General features: G+C 45.8%; 1 protein-coding gene and 1 long non-coding RNA gene across 2 annotated transcripts in view; one reads left to right on the top strand and one right to left on the bottom strand.

Annotated features, from left to right (window-relative positions):
* Positions 1–1,898: 1,898 nt before the first annotated feature.
* On the bottom strand, positions 1,899–18,109 carry LOC108792477. The gene is made up of 3 exons (XR_001941567.1): positions 18,098–18,109; positions 15,539–15,541; positions 1,899–1,995 (listed from the first exon to the last, which is right to left on the bottom strand). It is a non-coding gene; the product is annotated as an uncharacterized LOC108792477 (long non-coding RNA).
* A 5,251-nt stretch (positions 18,110–23,360) lies between these two features.
* The window catches only part of GOLGA7 (golgin A7), a 21,534-nt gene continuing 20,787 nt past the window's right edge, over positions 23,361–24,107 (top strand). The window contains exon 1 of the mRNA XM_018563265.1: positions 23,361–23,447. The gene's annotated coding sequence lies outside the window, so the exon portion shown is untranslated. The remainder of the gene's footprint in view (positions 23,448–24,107) is intronic.

Raw genomic sequence — 24,107 nt, 5'->3', positions numbered from 1 at the left:
AACTTTGGTGATTTATAGTTGATGGAGAACTTTCCTTCTCTTCCATTGGCTGAACAGAGCATCTGAAGAGCGAAAGGAAGGTCATAATGGGAGTCTGTGAAGGTTTGAATTACAGTGGACCTGTCTCTGTGCTCCTTTAGGGCAAAGTGACAGGGTCTCTTGATAGCCCAACTCCCCCAATCATCGATACTTTCCTCCCTTGGAACAAGTATACAACAGCTCCGGGTGTCCAAGGAGGTCTGAAATAAAGTGAACCTCGTTTAGAGCAAACCTCTAAAGTGAACCTCATTTAGCACAAAGTGACAGGCTCTCTTGATATGCCAGCTCCCCCGTTCAATGATACTTATCTTCCCCTTCCCCATATACACTGAGTGGCCAGATTATTATGACCACCCCATCAGTACTTCGTTGGGCCACGGGATAACTCCACGAGATGACTTTGTTGGGCCGCCTCGTGACTCCCCGAGATGTTGAAAGGTGATGCGAGGAATCTGACACTGCACTGTTGCCCTTCTGTTGTCTTGTACCAGTCTTGCCACTCTCCGTTCTGCCCTAACATTGACTAGTCGCTGACGGCCACAATTCGCACGTTCAGACCCAGATTTTCGGCTGACAGTCCAGTCTTTAAACACTTTAAAAACAGCTGCTCTTGAACATTTAACGAATTCTGTTGTTTTGCTGATACTCGCTCCATGGCTCCGAGCGCCAACAATCATCCCATGTTCAAAGGCTGTTAAATCGCGTTGTTTACCCGTATCTTCAGAAAAAAATCACTTCTACTGTCGTGGTAAACAACCTGCTTCCTATTTATAATGGTCTGGCCCTCTAGCAACTTCAGCGCAAAATTATAGCTAATTTGCCTACAAACGTCAGGTGGTCATAATAATCTGGCCACTCAGTGTAAGTAAAGTGACAAGTTTCTTTAAAAGGAAACCTTAACTAATGCAATATAGTGTATACTGTCCTTGCTGAAATCATGTTGATGCCATCATGCTGATCCAATGGCTGTAATAACTTTTGATGAAGAGTCTTGGAACAAGTATACAACGACTCTAAGGACTTGTAGTTTACACAGGACTTTCCTTCTCTTCCAGTGGCTTCTTGATAGCGAAATTAAGGAATGTATAGGAGTCTGTGGTGAAGTAGATATATGCCCCATGATTTAAAAAAATGAAAAGTGAGGCAAATACTTAATTATTTATCTGTTCCAGCGCCGCTCACTCCCAGCTGAAGAACTCCTGGCTCGCGAACGGCTGTGAAGGACGAAGAGCAGTAATGCAGCGGGGGAGAAAAAACAACTACAGTGAATGGGTGCAGCCGGATAGACACTGTGGGACAAAAGGGATCTGCGGTGGATCAGAGAACGGCACCAGCGCTGGAGGGACTGTTGGAAACGAGTGGAAGGAAGAAGATGATCGCAGCAAGAGGTATCAAATATGGTAAGTGGTTACAGAAGTATTGGGGGGGCGGGGGGGGGGACAGAGAGTTTAATGTCACTTTAAGTAAGTCAATAAGAGGGATGACTTAAAGCCCATTTCCACCTTTGCAGATGTATTTTTTTTTTTAACATATGCCAGCAATGTTCACCGAGTGTTCATGAAGCAGGCATATGCAGCTGATGTATATGAAACCAGAAATTTACATTTTTTGTTAGCTTTCCTCTTCATATCAACATGAAAATTTCCGCCTCTGTGCTGTGCAAGAAATGTGTGTTATCTCCTCCCCCTCTCCGGACAGTGTATTGTGTCTAAAGGCAGAGCTGGTGTTTACTGATCCTGTTACCATGGGGGACAGGGAGGTGGGCAGCTGATAACAGTCTGACACCCTGATTTTACTATGGAGAAAAAGTTTAAGGCTTCAGGCCTAATAAAACTTTAATTAAAAAAATGAACAAAGCCTGCAATGTGAGTCATGAAAATTTGCACTTGTTTGCATCATCACTGCATCTCTTCATTACCACAATAAACGCAAATAACTTACAAAGGTGTAAATGGACTTAAAACTCCAAAGTATGGCTATACACAAAGCGTTACTGTACACAAGGCTGTGCATGGATGAAATAGGACCCCCTGATACAGAGGCCCCCTATGGCAAAGACAGAAATGTAACATAACTATTGTAATGTCTGGCCTCTGGTCTCAGTTTCAGTGCAGAGTGTGAATGGATTAGCGAGTATCTGTATTTCTTCCTGAGCACTTTCTACATGTTTCTGGTCTTTCTGAAAACAAGCCTCTCCACTCTCAGGTTCCTTGTTAGCAGAGGTGAGAGGTCAACAGTCGGTGATAAGGTTTTTATCAGCAGAGTGCACTGCTGGACCCAGGGCCTGAAGGTCTTCTAGTTCTCAGAGTTTAAGATTCCTAACAAAACAATATCCAGGCCTGGAGAGAAGGGTGTGAGGGTGACAGTGTCACTGTGTGCCCGGGGGAAAGGCAGACCAGGCCTGCATCCAAGAGTGCAAGAACAATGTTTTCTTTAAATTGAGAGCCCCAAGAGAAGAGTCTATTGTGATGAAATGGTCTAGAGCAGCATTCCTCAACCTTTTTCAGTTACAGTATTCTTCAAAAGTAAAATCTCGAGGCACCCCAGTCTGACATAAGAAAAACTTAAATGTAAAAAAAACAATGCGTGGTCCCCCCAAAATCCATCCCAGACCCTTATCTTAGATAGGAGTCTGATATGGATTTTAAGGGGGGACCCTATGCAAAAACAAAGTGTTGGGGTGGGGGGTTTCCCCATTCAGATCACAGTTCCCCTTTCCCAACAGAGTCCCCCCATCCCACCAGAAGAACCCCTTTTACATTTGGTTCCTCCTTTCCCATTAGTGCCCTGCCTGCACTATTGAAACTCATGACGCTGTGCAATAATTTCAGGTACCCCTGACAAAGCCAAGTAGCACCATGGTTGACAAAGTCTAGTATAGAGCATCCTTTCTCAACCAGAGTGCCGTGGAATCCTTGGGTGCCTTCTGGCTTCCTCAGGGGTGCCTTGCAATTTTCACACAGTGCCATGCCTCTGATGTGAAAGAGGGGGACTCAGATGTGAAGGGGGGCTTGTGATTTAAAGAGGGTCTCCTAGTGTAAAAGGGGGACTCTTATGTGAAAGGAGGAATTCTGTGTTTTTGTGTGGGATCCCCCCCCCTTAAAATTCATACCAGACCCCTATCTGGGATAAGGGTCTGGTATGGATTTTGGAGGGACCCCATGTCATTTTTTACATTTTAGACTAGGGCGCCTCAATATAATTTTTACTTTTAAAGGGTGCCATGGCTCAAGAAAGGTTGATAAAGGCTGGTCTAGAGTATAGCTCGTTATACTATACTATACTATATACTCTTACAGGTATGTTACTTATTTATCAATTCATCTATATAACACTGACAATTTGCAGATGAAAACAAGGTCAGTGAGACGGCAACCCGCAGATGCTGCAGTGCCGTCCGTTCGTTTTTTTTACTACGGGCGGACAGCAAGAGGTTAAAGTGCAGCAAATAGATTATTGTCCGTATTAGAGTATAAAATGTGCACTAGGGCAAACATTAAAGCCGAACACAAAAACCTTCTTTCAAATATATTCCTTTATAGCCATGGTGGATAAAAATCATCTTTGCGTGCACAAAATGCCTTTGCAATCCCAGATATAGCTTTGTAACAGTAGTGGTGACATCATCACTATACTGCACATAGCCTGTGCAGTGTAGAGTGCAGAGCTGTGGGAGGGACCCAGCAGGCTCCACCCACTACAGGCTTCCTACAGAAAGCTACAGGAGGGGGCGGAGACAAGACCAGTCACTCTGCACAGGGAGAGAGAGCAGCAGTGACCAGTCCTTATTACAGGAGGGGGCGGAGACAAGACCAGCCGCTCTGCACATGGAGAGAGAGACACATGGAGGCAGGGGGCTTGCTTGAAGGCGTGGAGGGGTATCAGGTCTCCCTGACTTGCAGGAGTCTCTCTCCGGGTGTGTGGCTGTCTGTCTCTTATCACACGAGATTTTTATTCTTTAAGATTTTTTAAAAATGGCTGCGTGCATAGGTGACGGGTTGTGCCTCTAGGCCTTCTCTGCTGCTTGATGTAAATAGTTGGTGGATCTTTAAGCGTGAGGTTGTTTATGCAGCAATGAGGCTTTGCCTGTCTCTATATATCTGCACAAGGAGAGAGAGCAGCAGTGAGCGGTCTTTATTACAGGAAGCTCCAAGTCTCACACTGGATTACTGCACAGATCTGGGAGAAATACACAAAGCTCACCAAGATTTGAAGAAGAAGTCGCTATATTCTATTTCTTGCTAAAGGATAAGAGCAAAATAGTATGGGGCAGCACGGTGGCGTAGTGGTTAGCGCTTCTGCCTTGGAGTACTGGGGGTATTCGAATCCTGGCCAGGTCGCTATCTGCAAGGAGTTTGCATGTTCTCCCTGGGCTTGCATGGGCTTCCTTTGCGTACTCCAGTTTCCTCCCACATTCCAAAGACATGCTTGTAGCTTAATTGGCTCCTGTCTAAATCGGCCCTGTGTTTATGTGAGATAGGGACCTTAGATTGTAAGCTCCTTGGGGGCAGGGACTGATGTGAATGTGCACTATGTAAAGCGCTGTGTAAATTGTCACAGGGCCGGCCTTAGGGCTTTAGGCGCCCTGTGCGAGAAAGCTTTACAGCGCCCCTCAGTGACCACACCCCTCAGTGGTCACACGCTTTAGTGGCCACACCCCCAGTAACCACACCCATTTTCCCAATATCCGCACCATTTAAAGACTCCTATTTTGTTAAGCCGCAAAGAAACATATTAAAAAGTATGATAAAAATAAAACTTTTATTCAAAGGTATTAAACTTGTCGGTACAATATAAGTATTCTTATCAAATAAAACAACAGAAGGTAAACAATAAATGTCAAACTACAATAGAGTCTATAAAAAAAAGTGTCAGGTGCCGACACCTTTTTTTCAAGTAAGCGCATCTAGAAAAGTAAAAATAGAAAACAGAACACAAAACCCGACTACATGTAAAATTAATGAATTACTATATGCTTGAATATACGAAAAATGTATTCAGGCACATAATAATTTATTTGAGAATGTGCGGCGGCCATGTTGGAAACAGAGAGCATGACGTTACATGACGCCATGCATGCGTGGCGTCAGGTGACGTCACACGCTGATATTGGCCCCACCATCTTGGTATGTACCTAGATATACACCAAGATGGCGGTCACCCAACACGTGCGGTGTTTTGTTTGATTAAACGAGTGAAACGTTTTTAGTTTTCATATTAAATACATTTTTAGTCTTCGCAAATGTCTAATAATATGTGTGATGGGGGGCAGTTTTCACTTTTTGCAAATAATTTTTTTAATTTTTTAATTTTTAATAATTTTTTCTTTTTTACTGTCACCGAGGACGAGCTGTGTCGGCCCCCTGGCGCCTTTGTTGCCATGGCGCCCTGTGCGGCCGCACAGCTCGTACACCCCTAAGGCCGGCCCGGATTGTCAGCGTTATATGAATACCAATAATAAATAAATTATGTTAGTCCAGGGACTTGGCACAATCAAAGTACCAGGCCCAGTAGCATTTGGTGTTTGTTGCACTCCCAGCAAACAGCTAAATACATAAATATATATACACAACTGATTGGCTCCTTGTGCTGCTTTCCCCTCTCCCGGTCCGGGCTCAGCTGTACAGGGAACTGCAAGAGGCTGATACCAGGTCAAATTTGGGCATTTACGCTGTTTACATTTAAAAAAAATATGTTTAATGATGTGATAATGAATATAGAGCTATATATTTTGGGAGCGATGTGGCAGCACCTCAGCAGAAGAACATGGAACACCTAGCACAGATGCCACGTGCCCCAGAAAGTTACCCATTTTGGTAGCTGTGGTAATGCTATGGGTAATATACAGCACACTACACCATTAATGTGGCATATAAGGCACCACATACCATCAACATAGATACAGGGTTATTCACAAAAGGGTGAAGAGTTTGGAGAAGGCAGGAGAAGTGAACATTCTAGGACAACATAGCTGAAGTGGAAAGTGAGCTGAATCTGAGAATTTTTCGAAATCAGCTTTTTTGGCCTAAATTGTTCTCCAAACTCTTCGCCCTTTAGTGAATAAGAAGAAGAAATGCTAAATGTATACATATAAAATGTATTCTAATGCTATGGGTAATATGGTGGAAATGGAGTTGCAGGGTATAGGCCGCCAGTCAGATTCAGATTTCAGGGAAAGCCTCATTCTGATTGTTGGCTGGGGGTTCACAATGAGGTGGACCTCTGATAATTCTAACAGGTTATAATCAGTGAACCAGCTTCCCGTGTTTTCCAGGCAATCAGCGTCGAGCCGGCTGTTCGGCCAATCAGGAAGCCTGGCGGCGAGTAATAACCGTCTCCCGGCTTTCTGATTGGCCTAGAAGCCAGCTCGATGCTGATTGGCTGGAAAGCCGGTTTCTTGGCCAAGCACTGTCAAGCCGGCCAGACAACATGGAGTCAGCTTCTCGGGCAATCAGATTGCCTGTGAAGCCGGTTTCATCCCAGCGGAAGCACCGGCATCGTTACTCGGTATCGACGAGTACCAAAAGCAAAGTATCGGTACTCGTACTCGATACCGAAAAAACGGTATCGGTGCATCCCTAGTAAATAGAACCTTTTCATAAATATCTGTACATCAAACCAAAAAGAGGGACAACTAAGAAGGAAAGACGGACAGAGGGATTTGGTTCCAAAGTAGGGACAGTTCCTCCAAATGAGGGACTGTTGGTTATGGTTGAGCCAATTTTTTTAGGTTTGTTTGGTGTCATCTACTGTAGTATCTGTAATGTAGATGTTGCTGGATCTTCTCTCCAAGCTCATTTCTGATATCACTGGGCGCTGGAGTCCTGGAAGCCTTTGTGTGCCTCAGTAATCTGATTTGCCATTACTGATGTTATTTCTAGTTTTGACCCTAACCTGTCTCTGGAATCTGTGATATGTCTGATGGCTGTCTGTCCTCTCCATTGCCCAACTGCTTGTTCCTGTTTGTCTGGCTCAAGTCCTGACCTTTGCCTGTGATACAATACTGCTTGAACGTCACCTACCCAGATCTCTGCCTAGTTTACAAATTAGGTTTTGCTTTGGACACGTGTTTGTGTAGAAGTTTTGAATGAACTGGAATGCAGTGTTTGACATTTTAACTGGATTGCATGGAGTAGTGTTACATTTCACTCATATGCTGCTTTATTTTCTAATTGCAGAATGTTGTGGTCTGCTGCATCGCAACTACATTTATTTCTCTATGGAGATAAGGCGGAATGCAAGCCAAATTTTCTTCAAAATGACTTACTTCTTAATCTGAACATCAAGTATGCTAACTCTAGTGCAAATAGTAAGAAGAAGTTATACCCAGAGTCCAAACCCTGTTTTGATTAACCCTATTGCTGGGTGAAAATCAGAAAAATCATATGGCTTTCAACAACCCTCTACTGTATGCAAACTCTGATACAAAAGGTGAAATGATCAAAAAAAGATCAGATCAAAGAACAGAATAATGAGGGTCGGAATGCCAATTATGTTACAAAAATATACATTTTTATTGAATACAATTCAAAATATGGGTCATCAAAAAACAAACCAACTGGCCACCACCAGAAACCCAGCTAAAAAAATGGTTGAATCAACCAACACACACTCATTCCAAAAACATGCACACATGGACAAGCTGATCAGCTTGAATGTTTTAACTGGTAAAGCTCTGGGTTATTGAGCAGACAACACTGAAAAAATATGTTATATGTATCTCAGTGTTGGCTACACTGTAACAATAAGCAGTGGGATGGCTACTGTAGATACTGGACCCCTCCGCTGAGTCTGGGAAACTAAGAAACTCAAAGGGATAATGTAGTTTGTAGTTAGTTGTTTCCTTTACATGAACGGCTATGGCTATGGACTACTATAGTGACACAATAGGTCCACACTAGGTGGTAACAGTACAGCACATAAGTGTCCTTATCCTTATATTTACACCACTGGATTCTGATGCAAGGATTCTGGGCTTCTGTGCTTGATTCGGCCAGGCCAATGTCCACCTTGGACTTAGCATGTTCTTCTCTCAATAGTGTTATTAGCTGCTGCCTCATTGCATACATAGTAAGGGCATAAGGCAGGCCATACACTGGCCAGTGGTCAGTAGTCTTGGGCTTCCCTGACGTATGGAATCTACAGAACATGTAATCTATCCCCGGTACCTCCACAAGGAGTTGTTGATTTTACCAATGTTTATGCAAAAAAATCTCATCAGAACATTTGATAATGCCATCAGAGACTTGACAAATGTCCTTCAAAATGTTGTTTGATTTTAACATTCCATTTTGGAAATGATTGGCATTTCAAGAAAGAAAACAACATTCACTGTTAGAAATTTGTTTGAGAAAAAGTTCCATCCCGTGACTTCCATTTATTTCATCACTACAGTGAAAATTGATTGTTAATGTGACCCCATGAAAGTGATATCAAAGTCAAAATGTTTTTAAGTTCTTTCAAATGCTGATGAAATCACTTACAATGGATGCTGCTCCTTGATGTTTAAAGGTTTTAGCATCCTGCAGAATCAGCTGGTCCCCTGAGCACGGATTCTGATATTCTGCGTTCGGATGGCTCCTTTCCCATGAGTGTGTCTCCAAGGCAAGCCACTGTCCTGCTCCTCCACCCCTGTTCCTCCTTCCTCCCTCTCCCTTTTCCAAGCTAGTAGATGGACAGCTGCTGGAGACTGCTTTGTCTCTTGTGATCTTGTACTGGACAGGAAGTTCAGGGAAGCCGAGCTAAGAGAGTTGGAACCAACTGTTCTGAAACATTATGATTGTAAGTGCTTGGACAAACCTTTAAATACATACCTTGCTGTATAATGCATTTTTGTTTGTTTTGGATGAATTATTACAAAAGGATTGAGCGTTTATTACTACTTTAACTATTAGAAGATTGAAGGAACGATTTGCAAACTCATTCTAAAAAACAATTAAACCCTTGCCGTCCTTTCATCGTAAAATTACAGGGCGGACGGCGGATCCTTCCCGGCGAGTGGACGTACATGTACATGATTTTGTTTTCTGCTCATACAAGCGAGAGCCGTGCGTTCGTTTGTATATCCCTGTAGTGTGCGGTGCTCCCCCCTGCTGCCGTGTCCCCCCTCTGTTGCCAGTTATTCCGGCCACCACTGCCCCCCCCTGCGTTGCCCGGGACTGAGAACACCAGCTCAGTGGCTGCTACTAGAGAGAAGGAGGAGAGATCAGCATTTCCCCCACCGCTGATCTCTCCTCCTTTTCTCTCTAAAGTCGGAAGTCATGTATATTACATCACTTCCGCTTTTAGCTGTCATTTATCTGGCTGGTAGCCAGAGAAGAAGCTGGTGAAGCAGATCTCTGGCTTCATCAGCTTTTTTGGGGGTCCCTAGGTGACATCAGGGATCTTGGGGACCCCTGATGTCTCCATAAAGAGGACCTGTAATTTTTTTTTTCTAGCTATCACATTGTGGGCTTTTTAACCCCCTATGTTATAGCAATCAAGTTAAGTGTAAAAATCCCACATACACGCGCGCAAACATGCGTCAGGTGCGCATACGTGCAAAAAATATTTTAACAAAAAATTGGGTAATAATAAATGTTTTATAACATAACGTAGGGAAAACAGTTTTTTTTTCAAGATTTTCGGTTCCTTTTTTCATTATGTAGTAAAAAATAAAACCCCCAGTGGTGATTAAATGCCACCAAAAGAAAGCCCTATCTGTCCCCAAAAAAATGGTATAAAATTAATTTCAGTACAGCGTTGCATTATGGATTAAATGTCACACACGTGTATGTTCATCATGTTACATCTTTGGCGTAGGTCAGACTCCATGTTCCTTTAGTCAGCAAACACCTTCAGCTAATACAATACTCTTCCTGTAGCAGTGACATTCCGTCGGACAACATGGCTGCCTTTAGTTTTGTGGGAAACAGACTGGAAACAATAATATACAGTAGCAAGCCAAGAATTCCCTCCAAGGACTAATGCTTTCAGCAAACTGTTGAGACGTAATAACATATTAATAGGTTTATTTAAAGTTGATCTGTCAGCAGGATGTAATTAGTGTTTGACTAGTTTTTTTCCCCCAAAAAAATAAAGCAAATGTTCAACAGAATTGCCTAATACAGTCTAGTTCTCATGTGGATTTTTCAAGGAAACAGCAAATGAGAGCAAATGTGCGTCTACAACGTATATGTATGTGGCCATTCGGTAAATGAAGACTTGAGCACTGCTGGAGACTAGAGATGACGGAATTTGTTTGTGTTCGTCAATCTTGCTCGAAGTTCTGGAAGACCCCCATTGAGGTCTATAAGAGGGGGGTAAATCTTGTTATCCAACAATTCTTGTAATTTGTAGGGTTATTACTCAAGCTGTTGTCAAACAAAAGACATGGGAAGCCAGACATTGCCATGGAAGACATGAAACAATGGCAAAACAAAATACAATTCTTGCCTGTTGATATCATATTCAACACACGCTGACCATGGCTGCTGTGAGCCCACCTTTTTATGGAAAGGGGGCAAGGTATCCTTTCCTTCAGATTTTTGGCTCTTGTGACCCAGCTGACTAGGTCTAAGGCCTCATTCACACGAGAAAAGGCCGGCACGTACAGCTCCGTGCTGCGTGCAGGGCCGTATCGGGCAGCTCCCGGGAAGGACAGGTGCTGCGTGTGATTAGTATGCAGCCCCTGTCCTTCTCTATGGGAGTACGCGGCCGTACGCCGCCCCAAACACTCATCCGCCCTGCATGTCCGTGCGGTTGTCCGTACTCGTACGCTGACAGGAGGGATCCTGGGAGCTGCCCGATATAGCCATGCACACAGCACGGAGCTGTACGTGCCGGCCTTTTCTCATGTGAATGAGGCCTAAGGCTCTGCACTGCATTAAAGTTGTTTCCTATTTCTGGCAGCAAGCCTGCAAACATTTAGGCTACAAGATAGGATCGAGATTTGCAAATTTGGAAAATTTGGGAATACACCATGAACCCAAGGTAGCCACAAAACATTCCACACACGGCATCTCTGCTTCTTGGGCGGCCCCGAATCATGTGTCGCCAGAGACTATATGCAAAGCGGCCACGTGGTCTTCGGCCCACACGTTCATGAAGCATTACGGCGCTGAACCTGCTGCTTTGACTACAGTGGGGTTTGGGCGCAGTGTCATTTCCTCATCCGCTTCTCTCCAAAATTAAAGGCAGCATCTTTCGGCATTACCCGCCCGTGTTTGGTCTAATTATTTCCCATTTGAGTGCTGACATGGAGCAGTCAGGGAAAACCGGAAAATTGTATTTCATACTTACCGCAATTTTCCTTTCCTGACTACTCCATGGCAGAACAGGACTCCTGCCCAGCCGGAGTTGCTAGTGATGTAACGCTGGATTCTGTGAGTTTTTGTATGTGTGTGTGTGTGTGTGTGTGTGGGGGTGGGGGGGGTGTTTGATTGAATAAAAAGTGCTTTACTTCTTGCACATATCATGTGCAAGAACACATGGTGACTTCTATTATGAGGCAGGTGCCTAACTCGCCCCATGGTAGCTACAGCCCTGCCCCCATCGCCCCTTTCGCTCTCCACATAATCTTTTGTTTTAACAATAAACCTTTGACTATAGAGTTAATACACTGTTTTGTGTGCTTCTGTATTCCCAAGTACTTGTCTGAAGCTGGCAGCATGATCGAATCCCAGGAAACATAAATCGAGTTAAGTGGGTTCGAGGCCCTCTACTGGGAATTAGAGGCCCTGCAAGTAAAACTTTCCCATGGGTTAGAGGCCCATTACTGGGGGTTAGAGGCCCTGCAAGTATAACTTTCCCATGGGTTAGAGGCCCATTACTGCGGGTTAGAGGCCCTGCAGTATAACTTTCCTGAGGAACCCTAACAGTTGTGAGGATCATTATTTTCAACCATGTGACTTATCTCCTGCTCTCATTAGCTGCTGTTGCTAAAATGAATGGTCCTTATTGCAAATAACGATCATTATAGCTCAGTGAATTGAGCGTATTGCATTTTTCACTGCTCATTAACCATATTCATCTATTGGTGTATTAAAGAGATGAGTCAAGTCATGTGTGACAATCTTGGAATTGACAGATCTCTCACCTCTTATCATTTTAAGATTAGTGATTAGATTGGATAATCATCTCTTTTAGCAGCGATAACATGACCAAATCAATCCACCCCAGCAAGTCTTTAAAGCTGAACTTTGGGATGAGCAAATATTGTTTAAAGGAGAACTATGGGGTTAGGGCTTTTCCCCATAGTTCTCCGAAGGTATATGTGACAGGATCGAGAAGTGAGCCAGCGCCTGTATGTGTTCGCTCACCTCCCGATCTACTGAGCCGACCTGTGACAGTTTCATTGTCACAGGTCGTCCCAGATTATGAGGCTGAGTGAAAACTAAAGCACTCACCTCATAGTTCTCCTTTAAATACAAGTGTCATGAGTATTCTTCCTTGGTGAGCTTTATGTATTTCTTCCAGATCTGTGCAGTAATCCCAGTGTGAGACTCGGAGCTTCCTGTTATAAAGACTGCTCACTGCTGCTCTCTCACCTTGTGCAGGGTGACTGGTCTTGTCTCTGCCCCCTCCTGCAGTTTTCTGCAGGCAGCCTGCAGCGGGTGGGGCCTCCTGGGTCCCTCCCACAGCTCTGCACAGGCTATGTACAGCCCAGTGATAATGCTACTGCTAACTTTGCAAGGTAATAACTGGGTCTGCAAAATCATTTGGTGCACACAAAGTGGATTTATACTCTTTGTGCTATTGAGGAATTTATTAAAATGAGAGTCTTTGTGCACGGAGTTCAGCTCAAAAACTTTGTCTAACATTTCAGTACCGGTCCACTTTACAGGTACAGTCAGTTTATCTTTAATCTGAGTTTTATAAAGATCATTAGGCTTTTCTCAGTGCTTCTTCGGAATATTGTGCATTATTCAGCACCCTTCAACTCCTCTTTTGGTGTTTGTGATCGAGGATACAGTGTGCTCGGAGAAAGGGCAATACAAGGGGCTTATCTTCCGGTCTCATCCTGAAAATAGGGATACAGGGATTTATCTAGTGGGGCAGCCAGGTAGGAAGGATGTCAAGCAGAATCGCACTCAGCAGGTAGGCACGCAGACATGTCCTCAACAGGTACAGTAGATATGTCCTCTGTGTCAGATTAACGGCAACATTTTCACATTTTAATGGTGTGCACCTTTAAATTAGGCAAAGTTCGGAATATGAAACACAAGGAATGGTTGCATGCCACAGGCATTAAAGCTGGTTCAGTTTGGAGACAAACAACTGCCAAAAATGGAGAGAAGTAAATAAATTCCCGGAAATACCAGGACATGAGGGACTCGCCTCTTACCACTGACAAACCGGACAAACACCAAGAGCTCAATAACCTTTAGACTATGAAAATGTAATGAACGTTCTTTTCTTCCTAAAGGGGAAGAACTATGCCAAGTCCTGGAACTTAATTGGCCAAGAACCTTCAGCCATCTGTTTACAAGGGCAGGAGGGGTGAGACGTGAAACCGATGTACAGTTTTATAGTTCAAGTTGTATCTCTATATATCCCTGCCCTTTGTCAAGCTTGACAAAGGGCAGGGATGTCTGAAACATTGTTGGGTTCTGCATTACTGATGGGCAATAAAGATAAGCTATTTGTGCTGCAATCCCTTCTGCTTTTTGCTTATTTCATGGTGGCTGTGTGCATGGACTTTTATTAGCGTCTTCATAAACATTCCGCCCACATGGCACTAGCACCCTAAAAGGCCCTGACAAGTACAGGAAATTCCTATACTCCTCAGCGCTATCTAGGAGTGCTAGTGCCATGCCAAACGCATCCGTCTGGCATATAACTTTTAGAAATGAACTCCTTATTGTCAACTTTTGTGCTGACTAGCCTTTCAAATTCAATATGCACTGCCTGGCCAAAAAAAAGAAAAAAGTCCCCACCTGGATTTAGCTAAGCAAATAGGCCTTCCACTGTATAAGTGTGATGATCTGGGGTTGCTTCAGTTGGCCATGTCTAGGTTCATCGACGTTATGTGCCTGAAAAATGAGGTCAGCGGACTACCTGAATATACTGAATGGCCAGGTTTTTCCATCAATGGATTTTTTCTTCCCTGATGGCACATTGGACATATTCCAAGATGACAATGCCAGGATTCATCGGGCTCAGATTGTGGAGAGTGGTTCAGGGAGCATGAGACATCATTGTCACATATGGATTGGCCACCACAGAGTCCAGACCTTAACCCCATTGAGAATCTTTGGGATGTGCTGGAGAAGACATTACGCAGAGGTCCGACTCTCCCATCATCACTACAAGATCTTGGTGAAAAATGAATGCAACTCTGGATGGAAATAAATGTGATTACATTGCATAAGCTTATCGAAAGGATCCAGCAGAAGCTTTGCCTCACTTCGGCCACCGGAGCCCTTCGGTTCAGTCGAACCGATGGGCTGCTATACGGGCTATTCACTATAGCCCGTACAGCACCCAAAAGCAGCCGAGCCGAACCCATATGCTTCGGCTCGGCTGAGCTATAGTGACAAGTGAAATGTGGAGAAAGGTCGGCCGAAGCTGACCGATCTCCACGCAAACGACAGCTGGGCGGAGCCAGCCATGATCTGACGGCTGGCTCTGCCCAGTTATAATGACAGATCAGCGTCCCCAAATGACCTGGGGACGCTGAACTGTCATTAAAGGAGAACTATGAGGCGAGTGAAAATCACTCAGCCTCATAGTTCGAGCCGACCTGTGACAATGAAACTGTCACACGTCGGCTCAATAGATCAGGAAGTGAGCGAACACATACCGTCACTCGCTCACTTCTCGAACATCTCCCTGCAGAGAGCCGTGACTGTCACTCACACATTCACACGACTGGCGGAACGGACGGGGAGGGGGCGGGTACAGCTGGCTCTGCCTCTAGATAGGCAGAGCCAGCTGTCACTCACGCAGCTGGGTGGATCTCGACAGCATTGTCGGGATCCGTCCCGGCTGTGGCGGCTCAGTATACCGCGAGCTGTAGTTCGCGGTATACAGAACTTTGGGTGACGGGAGGACGCTAGTTTGTGTCCTCCCGTTACCCTTAGGAGAACTATGTGGAAGAGCCTTAACCCCATAGTTCTCCTTTAAACAATAACAACTGGGCGGACATCATGGACGGCTCCGCCCAGTTGTTATTTATTGGCTGGGACCTGCTAGAAGACTCTGGCAGGTGCCGGCCAATAGGAAACAGTAGGGCGAAGCTAGCAGTGATGTCACCGCTATCTCCGCCCACTTGTTTTTATTATATAATTATACGGCGGGAGTTCGTCACGTGCAGTCGGGTCGGCGTGCGTCGTTTTTTAAATTATTTTTCTTTAAAATATTTTCATTTTTATTTATTTTTCCTTTTTTTTTACATTTCTAAAATAATTTTTCAACTTTTCATTTTTTTCATTCAATAACTTATTTTATATTCTACTCGCTACCTCGGGGTTCCGAGCAGAATAGCCAAGCCCTCTGCCGCTCGGCGGCATTCGGCTACTCACTTACTGTCGTTCGGCCCCTATGTGAATAGGGGCGAACGGCAGCGAGTGAGCTGCCGGAGTTTCGGCTCAGCAGATCCAGATGTTGGATTGGCTGAGTCGAACTCCTGCACGTCGGCTCAGCCGAACATGCAGAGCATTGGTCCACCTCTGCTGATTGACAGCAGCAGTGGGCGGGTGCAATAGCTAGTCTGCTATTGGCTATTGCAAATTCAAACACCCAATAGCAATCTAGCTATGCATATATATGCTGTTTTTTGGTTTTTTTTCCCCTCACTCTGACGTCGGCCGGTGGCTCCGATATCAGAGTAAAGAAAAAAAAAAAAAGGAGGAGGGAAAGGTTTGCTCTGCTAGATCGAGCAGAGTAAACCTTTCTTGGGAGAAATTGTTTCTCTCCCGGGCGGCCGGAAGCCACTATCTAATAGCAGGAGATTCCCGGAACGTCCGGGAGAGTTGGGATGTCTGAAGTATCCATCTAAAAGCTTGGAGAAGGAGCCAGGAAGCTGGGAGCATTCGTACTCGGTACCAAAATACTGGTATCGGTGCATCCCTAAATGTAAGGATACCACACAAACTGTATAGTGCAAAATATTCAGTGAAGGAAGCAATTTTGCTGACTTATTTAATAATAAAGAGAAGGCAGTCCTCATGAATGTCACAGAGTAGGTACAGTGCAGACTGAACTGTTTTAAAAGCTCAAGCAGTTCGCAATAAATACCCCCTCTGGTGGTAAGATAGAGTATTACAGCAAATAAAGACTACCGTGTTTCCCCGAAAATAAGACACTGTCTTATATTTTTTTTGGCTCACAAAAACACACTAGGTCTTATTTTCGGGGTAGGTCTTATTTTCAGGGAAACAGGGTATTACCCTTTTGCACAGTCATTATTTATTTTTTTCAGGAGCACACACAAATCAGATACTGAATGCACATAGTAAAGATCTGGTCATACGATGAGCGTGTCTGCACATGGATATGGTCACTGGAAAACTGCATTTTAGAATGCCATGCAAGGCAATTCATTACATAAAAACATTTGGCTTGGTGGAAACTTACATGTAAATGTAATTCACTTTATCCTTTATGCATGCCAAGTGGGAGAATCCACTTTAGTCACATGATTACTTCCAGTGTATGCGGAAAGGATTGTGAAGACATTTGCCTGTCGGCACTCAGCCTCTGACACCCAACAACCCTCTGCTAGAATGTCCCCTGTTATACAGTATTTAAAGTCCAATTGAATGTTCTTATTTTATCACTGAAATGCTGTCAGGCTGCATGTATGGTAGTACATATGGCTCTGTTTTATCAGCTTAGTGCTTCAACAAGTGTTGCCAGCACATATGAATGTTGGACCACTGCTTTTAATATTCCTTAAAGGGGCTGCCGGCCAGGCTACACTAGCTGAGCTGCTGTGCCTGAGCTGTGGGCGGATGTTTTGGGGAGGCGGTTTGGACCCCCATATCGTTCCTTTTTTGCGTCCCTGATTTGAGCGGTCCCACTGAGCATTGCTCTAATCAGGGACTGTCAGGGTTTCTTACCCTTCCTTGTCCTGTTTAGCTGCATCCTGCCTTCCCTGCAGTATGTCTGGCACTGTTCATACCTCTTTGGCGCCCTCTAATGACCAAACACGTAAACATCATCATTCTACAACTACTAGCAAACTTCTGACAAATTCCTGTCTTAGAGTGATGATGCAACACCAGTTCACTATTTAACCATCAGCTTGTCCATTCAGTCTCCGCCCCTGCGAGCGTTCTGATTTACCAAGTGCTCTGCTGTTGTTCCTGTTCTCCGTGTACGACCCTGACTCTGGCTGATTGATCTCCTGGTTCCTGACTCCAGCTATTGTTTCTGTTCATCCTGCTGTCAGTGTTCCCTGACCTGGTTCGGCTGACTACCCACTTTGGCATCTGACCTCGGACTTACCGATGACGTCCTGGACTTTCTCCATTGTTTTTTGCCATTGATGTTTATTGTTGTTTTCAATAAACCTGCACTTCCTGGTGTCACCAGGTGACACTAGGCTCAGTTGCAGCAGCTCAGCTAGTGTAGCCTGGCTGGCAGCGCCTTAGAGGTGGGAGCTGCACAGCTCAAGCACCTTCTTGGCTGCTCTGTTACTTCTCCTCCCCTGCCAAAGGTGTGACAGGAAGTTAGGAGAGAGCATAGGGAAGACTATGACTGGCTGCATCAGCGGCCAGGTGAGCCCTGCCCACCATACCCACTGAGTGAGGAAGGAGGAAATAAGGCTGAGAACTGAAACCTCACCGCCGACCTGCAAAAACCAAAGCCAGGAAGAGGACTGGCCTGTCTCACCTTACCTCACTTCCTGTTGCAGGTGACACCAGGAACTGGGACAATAGGTGACAGGTCAGGGACAGCAAACAATACCAGGCCGAGGGTTCTGACCCCTCCACACACTATATTTGTTTTTTTTCTTCTCACTTCCTGTTGCACCGGTCACCAGAGTAGGAAGTGAACGCCAAACTCACCAAGAGGAAACCTGACAGCCATAACAAGGTCTATCCCTTCCGCACTCTATCCAAAACAAGAACACATTTTGGGTGGAATTCTGCTTTACGTCCGCTCTCTCACATCTGCTCGTTCCCCACCGCGGCTCAGGAAAATTGGCAGCCATATCATGTATTGTCTTCAGTGACCTTCAATCTGGCTCTCCTGCCTGACACAGAGAGCTATCAGTTACTGGCTCCCTAGACTTGGCCGGCCTGCTGCAGATCATTAGACATGGCCTGGTTCATATTAGAAGGGGAGCATGTGTGTGCGTGTGCTGGTTAGGGTTGCCACCTTTTCTTCAAGCGAAACCCGAACACTCTAGCGGCGCACAGACATTTTTTGGGGCGAATGAGTCGTGGGTTATTCATATGTAAAAAGTGCCACTCGTTCATATGTAAATATCACAGTTGAGACTATTTTCAGTGGGGGGCCCGTAGCATCTTAATTTTGGTTGCCCCTGTCTGCCTGACATCTTGTGTCCGGGATTCTGCTGCCATGGAACCCGGACACAGCATTCAAAACCCGGACTGTCCGGGTGAATCCTGGACAGGTGGCAACCCTAGTGGTGGTCAGTACTGAACACTGACAAGCTATGCGAAGCGTAGGCCATACATGCTGACAATATTTAAGCAAATTTAACCAGCTGACCATCAGCAAAATCACTAAATTGATCAGAACAACTGACTACAGGCAGAGTAGGATTGCCACCTGTCCCGGATTCACCTCGACAGTCCAGGTTTTGAGTCCTGTATGTGCTGTGTCTGGGTTTCAGCTGGCCTGAAACCTGGAAATACAACATGCAGGACTCAAGACCCAGACTATCCAAGTGAAATCAGGACAGGTGGCAACCCTACGCCAGAGGCGGTAGGGTTCTTGGGTTAGTGCTGGCAGTGAATGGCAACCAGTGATGTCAGTAAGCTGGGTGGGATGCCAGTGATGTCACTAAGCTGGGCGGGATGCCAGCCAGAGCGTCTCGCTCAGCTCCTGGCAACCAGTGATGTCAGTAAGCTGGGCGGGAAGCCAGACAGAGAGTTCTTAGCAACCTGGGACGCTGTGGCCGCCCCCCCCCAGCCAATCGCATTGCGGCTGGAGGGCGTGGCTGCGGTGCCATTCACTTCAATGCACCGCCACGCCCCCTCCCGCCCCACAACAAAGTGAGCCGGCCGCAACGCGATCCAGTACGTTACGGCCACAACTGGACTGGAGCGCACTGCGGCTGGTGTGAAATAGCCCTTAAATGTAAATTTACTCAAAAAAAGCATCTTCCATCTTAATTTAAAGTGATAATAAAGTCAGAAGGTTTTTAAGCTATTTCAAATGCTGATGAAATCCCTTAAAATGGATGCTGCTCCTTGATGTGTAAAAGTTTTATCTTCCTGTAGAATCAGCTGGTCCCCCGAGCACTGGTTCTGATATCCTGTTTTAGGGTGACTCCTTTCTCTTGCAGCGTCCTATGCAGCCACCCTTGTGTGTGATAGTAAGCTGTGTGTGTCTCTACAAACACACACAGCAAGGCGAGGCACTTCTCTGTTCTCTCCTCTTCGCTACGCCTTCCTTCCCCAAGCTAGTAGATGAACAGTTGCAGGGGTGCTCTGTCCTTTGTGATCTTGTTCTGGACAGGAAGTTCAGGTAAGCCGAGCTGAGAGAGTCGGAGCTGTTCGGAAACATGATGACTGTAAGTGTTTGGGCAAAATGTAAAGAAATCTTTTGCTTGGTGATGTGTATTTGTTTGATCCGGATTCATTATTAGAAAAAAAAGTTTGAGGGTTTAATACGACATTAAAAGAAATAATGGACGGACTAGATAATGAAGGAGGAGACTTTTTCCTGGTATAGTATTCTATTATTGTAAGGTTGATATTCCGGTTGTGCCGCCCATACATCACGTAGACTTTATATGACACGGCGTAGGTGGAGTGTGGAACTCGTCGCGCCATTTCTATTTCCAGACATTTAAAGCAGACCTAAACCCAGTCACTAAAATCTCAGATGAGCTTCACAATGTTACAGAAGAACTCCGGGCATCTCAAAAATGAACCCTTGCAGTGGGGTTACCCACTACAAGGGTTAGACTGCTGGAGCCCGGAGGGGGGGAGAAGAGGCTGCAGGGACTAGTCTAGCAGCCCAACAAGACCAAAGATCAGGTGAGTATATCTACACTGTACTTTATTTTAGACCCTAGAACACAATGTGCACTTAACCCTTGCAGCGCTGGGGTAGCCTCACTGCAAGGGTTAATTTTTTTTAATGCCCTGAGTTCTTCTTTAACGTCATTTCATTATTTTCAAATCTGCTGCATTCATTAAATGTGACTTTCCGGGGGAAATCCAAAATTACACTGCAAGGGTTAAATGCTCTTTTTTTTTTTGCCTAGGACAGACCTGGGCATTTTATGGTATCCAGACCTTTGTCTGTCCCTGTCCGGCCTGCGGTCTGCACACAGACCGATCGCTGACCTGCGCTCGATTATGAGTGGCTGACACTGGATGTGCAAGCCTCCAAGGCCGGTGTATCCACTGCAAGCTATAGCCCAGCGTAGGTTGGTGATTGGTCCTTGTCCACACTGCTGTCCTCTTCAGTCGTTGGTTGCTAGGACCACTGGCATCCTAGCAACCAATGGCATTAGGGGTCCTACTCCCAGCAGTCATTGGTTGCTAGGACCACTAGCACTCTAGCAACCAATGACATTAGCAGACATCCCAACTCTCCCGGACGCTCCGGGAGTCTCCCGCTATTAGATAGCGGCTCCCGGCCACCCGGGAGAGAAACACTTTCTCCCGGAAAGGTTTACTCTGCTCAATCGAGCAGAGTAAACCTTTCCCATCTCTGTTTTGGTTTTTTTCCGGACATCGGTCCTTGTCCACACTGCTGTCCTCTTCAGTCGTTGGTTGCTAGGACCACTGGCATCCTAGCAACCAATGAAAATAGGGTTCCTACTCCCAGCAGTCATTGGTTGCTAGGACCACAAGCATCCTAGCAACCAATGACATTAGGGGTCCTACTCCTCTGCAGTCATAGGTTGCTAGGACCACAAGTATCCTAGCAACCAATGACATTAGGGGTCCTACTCCTCTACAGTCATTGGTTGCTGGGACCACTAGCATCCTAGCAAACAATGACATTAGGGGTCCTACTCCTCTGCAGTCATTGGTTGCTAGGAGCGCCAGGCACTCCTAGGAACCAGTGACAACAAATGTGTTCCCATTCCCAGCATTACAGGAGGAAGGCAGAGTATCTTCTTCCGTCCTCTCCTGCAGCACCACCTCCCGCCTCCCCCCTCTGGCCTATCAAGAAAAAAGAATATAAGATACTGTATGTGCCCCATACTATGCTGGGCCAATAAGACTTCATTCAGGGCCCATTCACACCTATCCCATGTGATAATTGCATGGTTCCATGCGTTAAGTTCAGCCTATTGGTTCAGCCCTCCACAACAGTCCCAGTTTCTCACGTGGTCCCTTGGGATGAATTGCTCACCCCTGGTCTAGGGGAACATCACCAAGCAGTTTTACGTAGCTTATCCCTCGCTCCCAAAGGCTCCTCCTCTCAGCGGGAATGGGCCCCCTAAGGCCGCTTCTCTTTCCTACTCCTTCAGCACTCTGATATCACGTACAATGCAGGACGAGCAGTCCTACGCTTTAAGTGAGTATGCCAGGGGCCCGTCCACAGCCCAGAGCCCTGTGCAAAAGAGGAGTGTGCTGGCTGCCAGAAAACGGAAGGATAAGGTCATTAAAACTGCTTTATAATGTTCCACTAGTCCAGGGGTAGGCAACCTTAGCTGCTATGAAGCAACAAATCCCATGATGCCTCTGGGAGTCATGCCTATGGCTGTCAAAGTCCTGCAATGCCTCAGGGCACTTGTAGTTCCACAACAGTTGGAGTGCCAAGGTTGCCCACCCCTGCCATAGACAAGTCGAGCATTCATTCAAGTTAAGGTTTGAAAATAATCGCTGGTGATTCTGCTCTCTTCTCCTATCAGTGTGCTTCTTGTCACAGCACATGAACTGATTGGCTCCTTGTACTGCTTCTTCCTCTCACACTCCAGCTCTGTTGTACAGGAACTACAAGAGGCCGATACCAAATATAAGCTTAAAGTAGAACTGAAGCCAAAACTTTTATTTTTGTTTTGTATAGAAGAAGGGAGAGCTATGACCCCTGTTAGGGTTTTTTTTTTTGCCATCTGTGTCCCATTAGGATGATTTCCCTTCCCTTCCTGGCTGAGCCACAATACGAAGCGAGAGACAATCCCTCCAAAGTAAGGGATATCCCTTGTGGTCAGCAGAACTAGTGTCCCCATTGGATGAGTTCTCATCTGTTCCTGTTCTGGTGACAACCCAAAATTTGGGATTTTCTTTTATTTTGAGTTATAACAGTCACCAAAACAACTAGTGATGGTGAATCTCCTTAATGAGGACACAAATAGCAATAAAAAAAACCTGAGAGGGGTTTGAATACCTCTCCACTCCATCCAAAACCAAGAAAAACGTTTTGGCTCCAGCTGCACTTTATATAAAATCTGATTATATATATATAAATGGTGTTGGTATTTCTACCCGCCATGGCAGATGACACCACTGACAACGTGCAGGGATCCCAGGGTCACAGCTCCCCCATATCCCCCAGCTAGGCCAAGACATGCAAAAATTGACGGGCTTATTTATATCTATAACAGGGGTGGGGCAAACTCCGGCCCTCCAGCTGTGGTGAAACTACAAATCCCATGATGCATCTGCTTCTGGGAGGCAAGCCTGTGGCTGTGAGAATCTTGCAAAGGCTCATGGGACTTATAGTTCCACAACAGATGGAGGGCCCATCCCATATCATGGCCCAGCATACATTGGCGTTCATTTTGAATGGCACCCCGACGCACATTGGCTGTGCACATGCAAAGCACTGTCCTGCAAGGGACCAGTGTTGTCACATATCAGCAGCTCATTGATTGCACGTTAACATGTGACCTAGTCCATAATAGAAGTCACCAGCACTCCATGATATGTGCAAGAAGTAAAGCACTTTTTATTAAAGTCCCAGCTCACAGAACTCTACATCAGGTTTGGGGATGCTTTTATTCCCACATTAGCTTTCAAGAACCAAGCTAGGTGATGTGATTTTATTTTGATGTTTTCCCGGAAGTGACCCCCGTCCTTGTGCCATACTCCCCCCCCCCTTGAGAAAGAAGCGGAGGGTTCCCAGAGTCACGTGGCCACCCTGGACGCAGACCCCGTGCCTGGGAGAGCTGAGGGTTTCCCATGGTCACGTGCCCTCCCATCGCTGCGTCACACGGGCCTGTGCGATGAGACACTCGGCGGTCACGTGGCCACTTTTGGCCCGGCCCTCGGTTCCTTTACGGCTGCCGCAAAAAAACCGTAGCTGATTCCGGCGATCGGAAGTGGGTGAGTACGGCTAAATGTTTGCTGTTTATCTGTTTTTGTTATTTTTTTTTTAAATTCCCGCGAGGCTCCGGCCGGGGTTATTGGTGTGATGGCAGCCGGCGGTGCCTCGTACTTTGCCCCTGGCCGGTCGTGCGGTGTGATGTAAACCTGATACACGATTTGTGATATAATGTGTAGGTTGGTGAGAGCTCTCTGTACACGGCTGGGTCGGGGAGTGAGGAGGACACTGGGGTGATCATACCCAATTCAGGGGTGGAAGAGATGGATATAATATCAGGGTAACACTTTCATTAGGGCTCTTGCACACAGGCACCCGTATGACGTAAACACCGGCATATTTCCATCCATAGAGACCCAGCGTTTGACACTTCCGGAAGTGTCAGAGCCTCACAGCCCCCCACCTTCCTGGACGTGCTTTGGTATGGTATCTCCATCCATCACAGCTGGGTCCTGTGCTGACGTGAGGGTCAGAGGAAGGGACCACAGCACAGAGTGTTTGTACTGCTCTCCTCTCTGACACGCTGTCACAGGAGTTTGATCGAGCGGTGCAGGGAGGAGATCCCAGCCTCCTGTGATAGATATATATGGCACCTGGAAGTGTGTGTGGGGGGGTATATTACAATGGCACCTGGAAGTGGGGGGGCATATATTACAATGGCA

The sequence above is a fragment of the Nanorana parkeri genome, unplaced genomic scaffold (genome assembly GCF_000935625.1).
Source record: "Nanorana parkeri isolate BGI_ZX_2015 unplaced genomic scaffold, ASM93562v1 scaffold646, whole genome shotgun sequence".
In the NCBI taxonomy this organism is placed as follows: domain Eukaryota; kingdom Metazoa; phylum Chordata; class Amphibia; order Anura; family Dicroglossidae; genus Nanorana; species Nanorana parkeri.
This window is presented reverse-complemented; position numbering and strand designations above follow the sequence as displayed.